Genomic DNA, 10,682 nt, shown 5'->3' on the forward strand with positions numbered 1-10,682 from the left:
TATAAGTCAAACTTACTTAGGACACCTCGGATTGTACATAGTAGGACTCGAATTTTAAATAATTTTCAAATGATTTTTAAAGACTTCTTCGGACAAATAAAGTGTCGTTGGTTTAAGCTTAGTGTGCGTCCATCTCAACGTTGCAAGTGAGTCAAAAAGATTTTTAAATATGATTATGGGTAAAGAAAGGCACCTAGCTTTTAGTCAAGGTACACTTCAACGTGTGACTACCTTGACCATGGAAATGTCACACAATACGGCATTTACAAGAGAAGTAGCAAATCACTACTCGAACATACCCCGCACTAAACGAGTCTGGTTCAAACTATTCATGATCCGTGTCACCATGAATGCAGAAAAACGTATGCAAAGCATTATAGCACCAAGCCAATCCCGTAGCTACAATTGGGGGCTTGAGAAAAACACTCTAAAATGCTCGAAATGACGATTTTATCGCAAATTCTCGACGCTAATGCTATACATACATCATAGGGGCACAATCCTAAGATTTGATCGTGTAAAACGAACCTTAGAATGGCTACAACCCCTCCCAAATTCTAAGCGCTACTTAGAATATATAAAGTCACCCCACTAACAAAGGTAACTGAAAATCGCGAGTCACCAAAACTCTGATCAAACTACTGCAGATAACGCTCGCCCTACAAGCGCCCGTTACACAGTCTACCTCGTTCCAAAGCAAAAGCGAAAGAAAAAAAAATCAAGGATAAGAACTGTCAAAATATACCCAGAAATCAATTTCAACGCCTAGGGCTGGGCGCCGATATCTTTAACGCCCCAGCTTGGGCGCTGAATATCTCTGCTTGCTAAATCATGCCCTGATATAAAAACAAGAAAGAAACACCTATGAATCCTCACATCGAACGAAGTAATAAGCCGTGCAAACCCATGCAGAAGGTGCTACACTTATTCGAGCACCTGAACAAGGCATGATGAAATACTCCAATGAAAATGATATCCCAACACCTGGAAGAGTATTCTAAGATACGCCGTTAGGCCACACAAGCCTACGTCGCACCATAAGTTCAACCGTCCCACGGTACAAGTCTAAAAGAAGAGTAAGGCATGTTGCACTAATGTAGACACGACCAAGAGCACGTGTAAAAGAGGCAAAGACTACTTATCGGCCAAATTCAAAATGCAAGCCACACGACTTCTACATTAAGGATTAAAGGTAGCAAAATATTACCTACCACGGAAGGGATAGCTCGCACCTACACGAGCGGCATCTTTCTCGAAAGAACCTACAAAAATCGTATGCCAAAAGTAAGCTGCCCAATATGCATACTTGGGAGCTCCAAGCTACGAAACAACCATAGCAAAATAAAAAAATCTCGAAACAAATGTTTGAACAATCGAAAGGGCACGATGTTTGAGCCCACTTCATGAATGGGCCTGAACCCTATCAAGCTTCTAAGCAAACTATTCAAAATCAGTCGTTGCTCAAAAAAAAAAAAAAAAAAAAGAGAGAATACATAGAACTTCCAAGTGAAATAAGCGAATGAACAAGAGGCCAACTGTGTCATCAAAAGACCAGCCCAAACAACACTTTCAACGCCCCACCTGGGCGTGAATTATTTCAACGCCCAGGCCTGGGCGCAGAAAATGAACCCAGGCTCAAAAAAAGGCCCTAACTTCTATTGGGCCCTGCCGCATCCATTCGACTCGAAAATTGCCGGTTTCTTTACTGGAAGTCGCACCTCACGGCTTTGTTAAGAGTAGCACGCCACTACAAAGATCTCTCGCACTTACAAGCACAATCCTAAACACGATCAAGGACATTACAGAATGCATATCCCCAGGGAACCTCTTTTACAAGAAATGACCGTCAAGCACGAGTGCTTGAGGGCTCGAAAGAAAACATTGAGTATACAAAGTTAAAAACAATATTCCCAGACTACGCTGTACGTAGTCCCGTGTTTGGATAAACTCAAAATATAAAACCGGATTACGACCTTAAGACAAAGGTCACCGTTGATACTTATACATAGTCCCCTAATCAAGGACCCAAGTAGTGGCAAAATTGAGCCGCAAACACTACAAGAAATTGTACTATTAACGACGGGAAATCTCGTCCCAAAAGGCAACAATCGTTGATTAACGACGGGATTTCCTGTCACGAACCCGTCATAAAAGGGGGCCGTCGTTAATAGAAAATCTCGTCGTAAACCCGTCGTAAAAGACATTTGCGACGGTTAATCACGTCATTGTTAGGTTGTTAGCCCCGTCGCAAAAGGCTTTTGCGACGGGATTTTTGACCCGTCGTAATTAGGTTGTCGTTAAAGATACAAAATCTTGTAGTGAAAGACTAGCTCAAAACCATGAAAGGTGATGACCACGAGACTATGGTCCATCTAAACACATTGTCAACCCACATTCAGGTTGCAACTAAATCCGAGCATCCCTGGGAAGAATTCGCTCTTATAAGAATGAATAAAAAGAAATTCTCAAAAGAAATCACAAGAAAAAATGAAATAGGGACTTGCCCACCTCAATCAGGCAAGATCGCGGCACACAAATCCCAAATCGAAAAGACGAATTCAGGTTCGCTCACCTCCAGCGAGCGGGGCGTCCACCCTTAGCGGACAGGGCTCGCCCACCTTCAGCAGGCGGGGTCTGCGTCACTAGCCGCGCATGTCCTCAGTTTTCGAAAAATAAAGTCTTCAAATTCAAAATAGGCTTCCATCTTCAGCCGGCGGGGTCTACGTCACAAACCGCGTAGGTCCTTATTTTCAAAAAAAACAAACGGACTTCAAAACAAACTCGTCCACTTCTATCGGACGGGTGTCCACCCTCAGCGGACAGGCTCGCCATCTTCAGCCGGCGGGGTCTACGTCACAAACCGCGTAGGTCCTTATTTTCAAAAAAAGCAAAATAAATTTCAAAATAGATTCGTCCACTTCTATCGGACGGGGTGTCCACCCTTAGCGGACAGGTTCGCCATCTTCAGCCGGCGGGGTCTACGTCACAAACCGCGTAGGTCCTTATTTTCAAAACATCAAAAACAGATTCGTCCACTTCTATCGGACGGGGCGTCCACCCTCAGCGGACAGGCTCGCCATCTTCAACTGGCGGGGTCTGCGTCACTAACCGCGCAGGTCCTTAGTCGCTGCAGCGATAACTTTTGCTGGATTTTCCTTTGTTTTACGTCCTATAAAAACAAGGGTGCTGGATTTTCCTTCGTTTTACGTCATATAAAAACAAGGGGGTTTTCTCGTTTAGCTAGCCCTGAAAATGAGAATCTTTAAAAAATGTTTTACCTCGTGATTGGGCTTGGCCAGGCCCAATTACACTTTATAGCTTTGATTTCGAAAAACTCTGTAGCTACTCCCAATGACAAAGTGAGGGAGTTTCTACGCACCTTTAGATCCTTCCAATGACAAAGTGAGGAAGTTTCTATACTATCAGTTGACAAATCCCAATGACACGTGAGGGATATGTCGACACTTCAAGTGATGACCCTTAAGTCAAATGTTATCACTCGGGGGCTCGTGAGACCCTCGCAAAACAGGTCACATACACCATGGCTTGTGTGGCGCACTCCGTCTAATACTTTGACCATCGTCTTACTCCAAGACTCAGTCAAAGTGGGGGCTAACTGTAGACACCTACTTTTATCCCCGTTCCCGCAAGGGAAAGGTTCGATGATGAAAACGTAAATCTCCACTTGACAACGCATCTCCTATAAAATAAACGAATCTCAATTCCCCTTTTCATTTCACCCGAAGCTTGCTATTTATGGAAACCTGCTAAAAATAGTAACTGCCGTAAAAGGTAGCTTCTAAAAGTGGAAAATCATAAAAGATAGAAACCTGTCAGAATTAGGTGTTGCATTCCAACATAAATCCTAAATGAGATAGAAAACTGCGAGAATCCTATTCCTAATATGATTCGGAAATAAGAGTTACGTATTAATTGAAATCCTAACGAGCCTAGAGTTCGTAACGGGCCCAGACGCATTCCGTCACAAAATTGATACGCACTAAAAGACTCGAATTAATCTCAAACTCTACGGATTTCAGGAATCCGAATCTGACAAAGAAACGGCCCAAACAGCAATTTCAACGCCCAGCCCTGGGCGCTGAAATTGCCTGGATCCTATTTCCAACGCCCAGAGCTGGGCGCCGAAATCTTTGACGCCCAGCCCTGGGCGCTGAAAATACTCGGGACGTGTTTTTTCCTAATTCCTCGAGGATTAGAGTTCTGCAATTCTATCTTTCCACAAACTCTTCCCTATAAATAGACCCCTAAATTCGACGTGAAAACACACAACAACAACACATAATTATATTCTGAGTATTGACTCCAACCCTTAGCCTAAGCCTCTCGCTGCGAAATTGTTCACATGTTCTGTCGCGATCGATCCATAAATCGAACAGAACATATCCTGTCCCATAATTGAGATTCGTTAAATAAAAAGGAGAAATAGCAAAGTCAAAGTGGTTAGTTTTCTGAGAACCGTGACGCACCTCTCAAGGGTGCGTCGTAATGTGTCCCTTTTCGATGATTTAACTACTTTCCTCTCCCTTTTTATGAACTGTTAAACTAACCTAATCTGATTGTTCTATCACGCCTAATAAATATAACATTTTTGGGAAATCGGATTATCATGCTAGGTCCCTTAATGATATTTAAATCAGATAATCACGATCGAATTAGTATTATATGTTGCATATTGCTAAAATCAACTCAGATTAGTTTAATAGTTAACGCATGTCCCTTCAATTATTTATGCTGAGCTAGTAAGGATATCCTGCCTCTGGAGTTATCGACGAGCGAAGTACTCCTCTCGGTAGTTACAGTCCCCCGAACCCTCAATCTCTACCTTGCGGGTGTATATTGAGAGATCCCCACACCAGGGATCACAAGGGAACCTACGGCCGTCGTGGTCAAACATAATTGCACTCCCTTTATGTCACGATAACCGGGTTTTGTCAGTTTTTCTCATTGTCGTTAAAAACTGAATGGCGACTCCTATATTACTAGTCAATTGGGTGTATACTCACAGGAAATCCAATTACACTTGATTGAATAAAAAGAATCGTCACACCCACGAGGGACAAGGTCACGCATTAGCCTCGAGTTTTTTCGACCCCGTCACAGCGCGGCTAGTGACGCAGACCCCGCCCGCTGAAGGTGGGCGAGCCCTGTCCGCTAAGGGTGGACGCCCCTGAATTCGTCTTTTCGATTTGGAAATCGCGTGGTTCGTGGCCCGATCTTGCTCGATTGAGGTGGGAAAGTCGTGATTTCTTTTGAGAATTTCTTTTATTCATTCTTGCGAGAGCGAATTCTTTCGAGGGATGCTCGGATTTAGTTGTAACCTGAATGTGGGTTGACAACGTGCTTAGACGGACCATTGTCTTGTGGTCATCATCTTTCATGGTTTTGAGCTAGTCTTTATGGCTCAATCTTGCCACTACATGGGTCCTTGATTAGGGGACTATGTATACGTGTCCATGGCGACCTTTGTCTTGAGGTCGTGAACCGGTTTTATTTTTTGAGACATCCAAACACGGGACTTCGCACAGCGTAGTCTGGGAATATTGTTTTAACTTTGCATAATATATATTTTCTTTCGAGCCTCCAAGCATTCGTGCTTGACGGTCATTTCTTGTCAAAGAGGTTCCTTGGGGATACGCATTCCGTAATGTCCTTGATCGTGTTTGGGATTGTGCTCGTAAGTGCGAGCGATCCTTGTAGTGTGTGCTACTCTTAACAAAGCCGTGAGGTGCGACTTTCAGTAAAGAAATCGGAAATTTTCAAGTCAAATGAATATGGCAGGGCCCTATAGAAGTCAGAGAGGGTCTTTTTGAGCCTGGGTTCATTTTCGGCGCCCTTGCATGGGCGTTAAAGATTTCGGCGCCCGGCGCTGAAAATGAATTCTGGCGAGGTTTCTTGATGACACAGTTGGCCTCTTGTTCGTTCGTTTTTCTCTCTCTTTTTTCTTCTTTTGAACGCGTTCGTAAATGTTCGATACTTAGAATGATGATATGAATGTGCGAATGAGCGTTCATAGAATGGCCGTTGTGTGCGGTCCATTAATCAGTTTGCTTGAGTCATTTATTTTTGAGCAATGACTGATTTTGATAGTTTGCTTAGAAGCTTGATAGGGTTCAGGCCCATTTACGAGGTGGGCTCAAACATCGTGCCCTTTCGATTGTTCAAACATTTGCTTCGAGAATTTTTTTTTTTTTGCTATGGTTGTTTCGTAGCTTGGAGCCCCCAAGTATGCATGTTGGGATGCTTTCCTTTTGGCGTACGATTTTTGTAGGTTCTTTCAAGAAAGATGCCTTGGGGTTCCGCTCGTGTAGGTGCGAGCTATCCCTTCTGTGGTAGGTAATATTTTGCTACTTTTAATCCTTAATGTAGAAGTCGTGTGGCTTGCATTTTGAATTTGGGCGATAAGTAGTCTTTGCCTCTTTTACACATGCTCTTTGGTCGTGCCCGCATTAGTGCAATATGCCTTACTCTTTTTTTTAGACTTGTACCGTGGGATAGTTGAACTTATGGTGCGACGTAGGCTTGTGTGGCCTACCAACATGTTTTAGAACATTTCTCCAGGTGTTGGGATATCATTATTATTTTTTGCATTGGAGTACTTCATCACGCCTCGTTCAGGTGCTTGAACAAGTGCAGCACCTTCTGCGTGGGTTTGCACGGCTTATTACTTCGTTCGATGCGAGGATTCATAGGTGTCTCTTTCTTATTTTTATATCTGGGCAAAACTTGGCTAGCAGAAAGAATCAGCGCCCAGGCTGGGGCGTTAAAGATATTGGCGCCCAGCTCTGGGCGTTGAAAATGATTTCTGGGCAGAATTTTGACAGTTTTTTTTGATTGATTTTTTTTCTTTCGCTTTTGCTTTGGAACGATGTAGACTGTGTAACGGGCGCTTTATAGGGCGAGCGTTATGTGTAGTGGTTTGATCGGAGTTTTGGTGACTCGCGATTTTCAGTTACCCTTGTTAGTGGAGTGACTTTATATATTCTAAATAGTGCTTTAGAATTTGGGAGGGGTTGTAGCCATTCTAAGGTTCGTTTTACACGATTAAAGCTTAGGATTGTGCCCCTATGATGTATGTATAGCATTAGCGCCAAGAATTTGCGATAAAATCGTCATTTCGAGCGTTTTTAGAGTGTTTTTCTCAAGCCCCCAATCGTAGCTACGGGATTGGCTTGGTGCTATAATGCCTTGCATACGTTTTTGTGCATTCATGGTGACATGGAGCATGAATAGTTTGAACCAGACTCGTTTAGTGCGAGGTACGTTCGAGTAGTGACCTGCTACTTCTCTTGTAAATGTCGTATTATGCGACATCGCCATGGTCAAGGTAGTAATATGTGGAAGTGTGCCTTGACCAAAAGTTAGGTGCCTTTCTTTACCCATAATCATATTTAGAAATCTTTTGATTTACTTGCAACATCGGGATAAACGCATACTTAGATTAAACCAACGACTCTTTATTATGTTCGAAGAAGTCTTTGAAAATTATTTGAAAATTATTTAAAATCCGAGTCCTACTGTGTACAATCCGAGGTGTCCTAAGTAAGTTGACTTATAGAAGGGTTCGTACAGGATTACATGAGTGAATCAAAATACTGTTACGATTTTTGGAATGCTGTCTAAGGATTTGCTGGAAGCCAGGGTGCAGGCGTCAAGATATACTTGTGCCCGTTTGGCATATGCTTTAGGCTTTTAAGGCCATCTTTTCCAGAATTGCGGGAATATAAACCGTTTTCAAATTGACTTAGATTTACTTGGTGTATGTCTGCACAAAAGGTCAAGGTATACTTAGTTCTTTCCCTAGCTCTTTCATTTCAATTTTTTAGCCCCCAGTTGCTATTATGTCTTCCCTTTAATGATACTTTTAGATTTCGATTTTAGATGCCCGTGTCATATGTCTGAGTAGGGTGAGCCTTGGTTAAGTGCCAAGTCCTATTGACAATGTCTGATTTTTTTTCAAAGGAGATTAGCAAGCATTCGAATTACCATGAACGGGTGCCCTGAGTTCGAAGGAACGATGGGGCGATGCCGTAGAACAATCTTTTTCATTGCAAGCTTACTGCCTTTACTACTTGTTGGCGATCATGACTATGTCTAGTGGTGAAAGAAGGTCTTTAAGCGAACGACCATGTCTAGTGGTGAAAGAAAGTCTTTAAGTGAGTTAGTTCGCTTTAGGGAGGGTCAAGTCGAGTACTTTAGAGGTCATGGACGCTTGCGCTAGCCCCCATTCAATTGAGGCAGAGCGATCTTTTGAGTCTTGGCTAAGTGCCTAGGAGTGTGAGTGCTCCTTCTGGCAAGGGTACGTGCCCTTATTATTTTTCGATGTGTGCTCATTAATTTTGGCATCTTGGTGACTTGGATTCTTCCTTTGACTTAAACTTTTCTTTCGACTTGGGTTGCAAGTAATTAAATTTCAATAAGGGACTTCTATTTTTATTCTTGTTATTCTATAGGCTTTAATATTTTTGCAAATTGGTTGGACCGAATCATGGATTGCCTACGTATCCGCCTTAAATAGATTTAATTTGGAATCAGGTCTTGCGTAGTTCTTAGCCTAGAAAATGGTTTCATAGAATGCCGATTTTAAACAAGTATGTTCTGAGGTGGAAACATATTATTTGAAACGGTAGAATAAGTGAAGTTTATTATTATTTAAATCTGCTGCCTTGCCGTAAGCCAAAAAATTTGTTTTATATTTTTTAGTACATGTATTTTCTTTTCATGTGTTTTTTTTTGGTACGTATACCTGAATACCTGTTGTACCCCTCCAAGTGTTCGTTATTTTTCCGTGCATGTGCGGATAAAATGACGAGCACTTCTGGACAAATTTTCAGCAAGCAAAGAGATTCGGCGCCCAGGCTTGGGCGCTAAAGATTTCGGCGCCCAGCTCTGGGCGCTGAAAATGGTTTTTGGGCGGATATTTTTTTTGGTGCGCTAAATGTTTCTTTATTTTTCTTTTTAGACTAACTTTAGAGGCGCTTTTGCAAAGTTTCTTTTTTATTATTCACATTTTATTATTTTTTTTACACTTTTCATTTGTTTCCCTTTTTTTTGTTTGTGACTCAAGACGGCTTGAAAGATGGGTTGAATTAGATAGGAGAATTTGTATAGGTGTTGGTCAAGCATGAGGATTATATCTGCTAGGGCTCACAATTTGCAGCTTCGTGCTAGTGTCACGAGTTTACATCAACCAAGGCCAATGAGTAGCAACAGGATGTATCCACACAAGTTATATGGTCATTATGCTAATGGTGGTATAAGAGCAGGTTTTGGAAATAATGGGTATGACGCACGTTTCAATGGCCGTGCGTGGTTTGCGGTTGACAACGAGTTCAAGAACAAGAGTCGAGGTAATGGTTTCTTGGGTTATGGCAATGAGAACATGGATGGGTTAAATGAGCTGAACAGGGGCCCCAGAGCAAAGGCGTCTAAGAACATAAGGATTGGAAAGGGTAGACATCGTAGAATCTTATGATTTGGATTGGTTGACTCAATTATTTTCCTTTGCTTTACTTGTGTAAATTTCGCACTTTGGGAGGCACGGGCTAAGTATTTCATGGCTCGCTCTTTTCGCTCTCCCTTTTCTCTTTCTTTTTTCCTTTTTGCTTGGGATTTCTCCCCAACATAAATCCTTCAAATATTTTTTATTTGGGCTAAAAGGGTGGATGGTTGTGGTCTTTGAGTCACGAGGCGAGACTGAGTGAGCCTCATTTGATAGGCCTATAGTGGACCTTTAATTTTAGTAGGCCTTAGGGTGGACCTTTAATTTTAGTAGGCCTAGGGTGGACCTTTAAATTGTCTTATTTTGCAAGCGTATTTAGTCGTTTCTTAAAATGTGCAAATAGCGTAGATTCAAAATGTTATTTACCTTATTGAAATTTAACGAAAGAATTACATCGAAAATAATAATTTTTGTTTCTTTTCAGACTCATGTTTCTGGGATTTAATTGGAAGTTGTGATTTAGACTCAAACTTTCATTAATCTTTCTGGTTATAACCCGTGTATGAATACAAGGAGGTGGCCTAGACTCAAAATAATGACGTGGCGTAAGCCTATAATACTTGACCAAGAAACTCTCAGACTTAGGCTTAATTGGACCATAACTTTCGTTGGTTGACACTTTAGATTTTAACCCTTGGGTGTTCATTTGTCATGCGCCATTTTGTTTAATGTTGGCAAGGTAGTTAGTTGGGGAGATCGAATTTTTATTTTTGCAAGACTAGAATCATTACTGCGGCTTCCCTCTTAGTGTGTATTGCTTTTACCCCAATGGTAGCCTTATGGCATGCCGATTTGGGTATTTTCATGGTTCGTCATGTTGCATTCATGGAAAATCTTTTAGTCCGTACTTAGGGGTACTTCAAGGAGCGAGTGACTCGAGAGGACTATGATAGTCGTGACCCAATGTGATTATGAGCCTTGGGGGCCATCAATTTTTTCTTTGCCAATGGTATTAACACCTTATGTTCACTTTGGGGGTTGTGCGACTATGGGGGAATGATTTCCAGAATGTGACCGTTTCCATTTTGCAAATACTATAATATATTCTTTTTATTGGTGAGAGAGAGTATTGAGGCCGTGGATTCCTAGCAAGGGATGACAATTTCATATGGGCGCTTATTGATTTAAATGTTAGGAAGGGAGACTCAATATGGTTTAACCT

The sequence above is a fragment of the Spinacia oleracea genome, chromosome 1, assembly GCF_020520425.1.
Source record: "Spinacia oleracea cultivar Varoflay chromosome 1, BTI_SOV_V1, whole genome shotgun sequence".
Classification (NCBI taxonomy): Eukaryota; Viridiplantae; Streptophyta; class Magnoliopsida; order Caryophyllales; family Amaranthaceae; genus Spinacia; species Spinacia oleracea.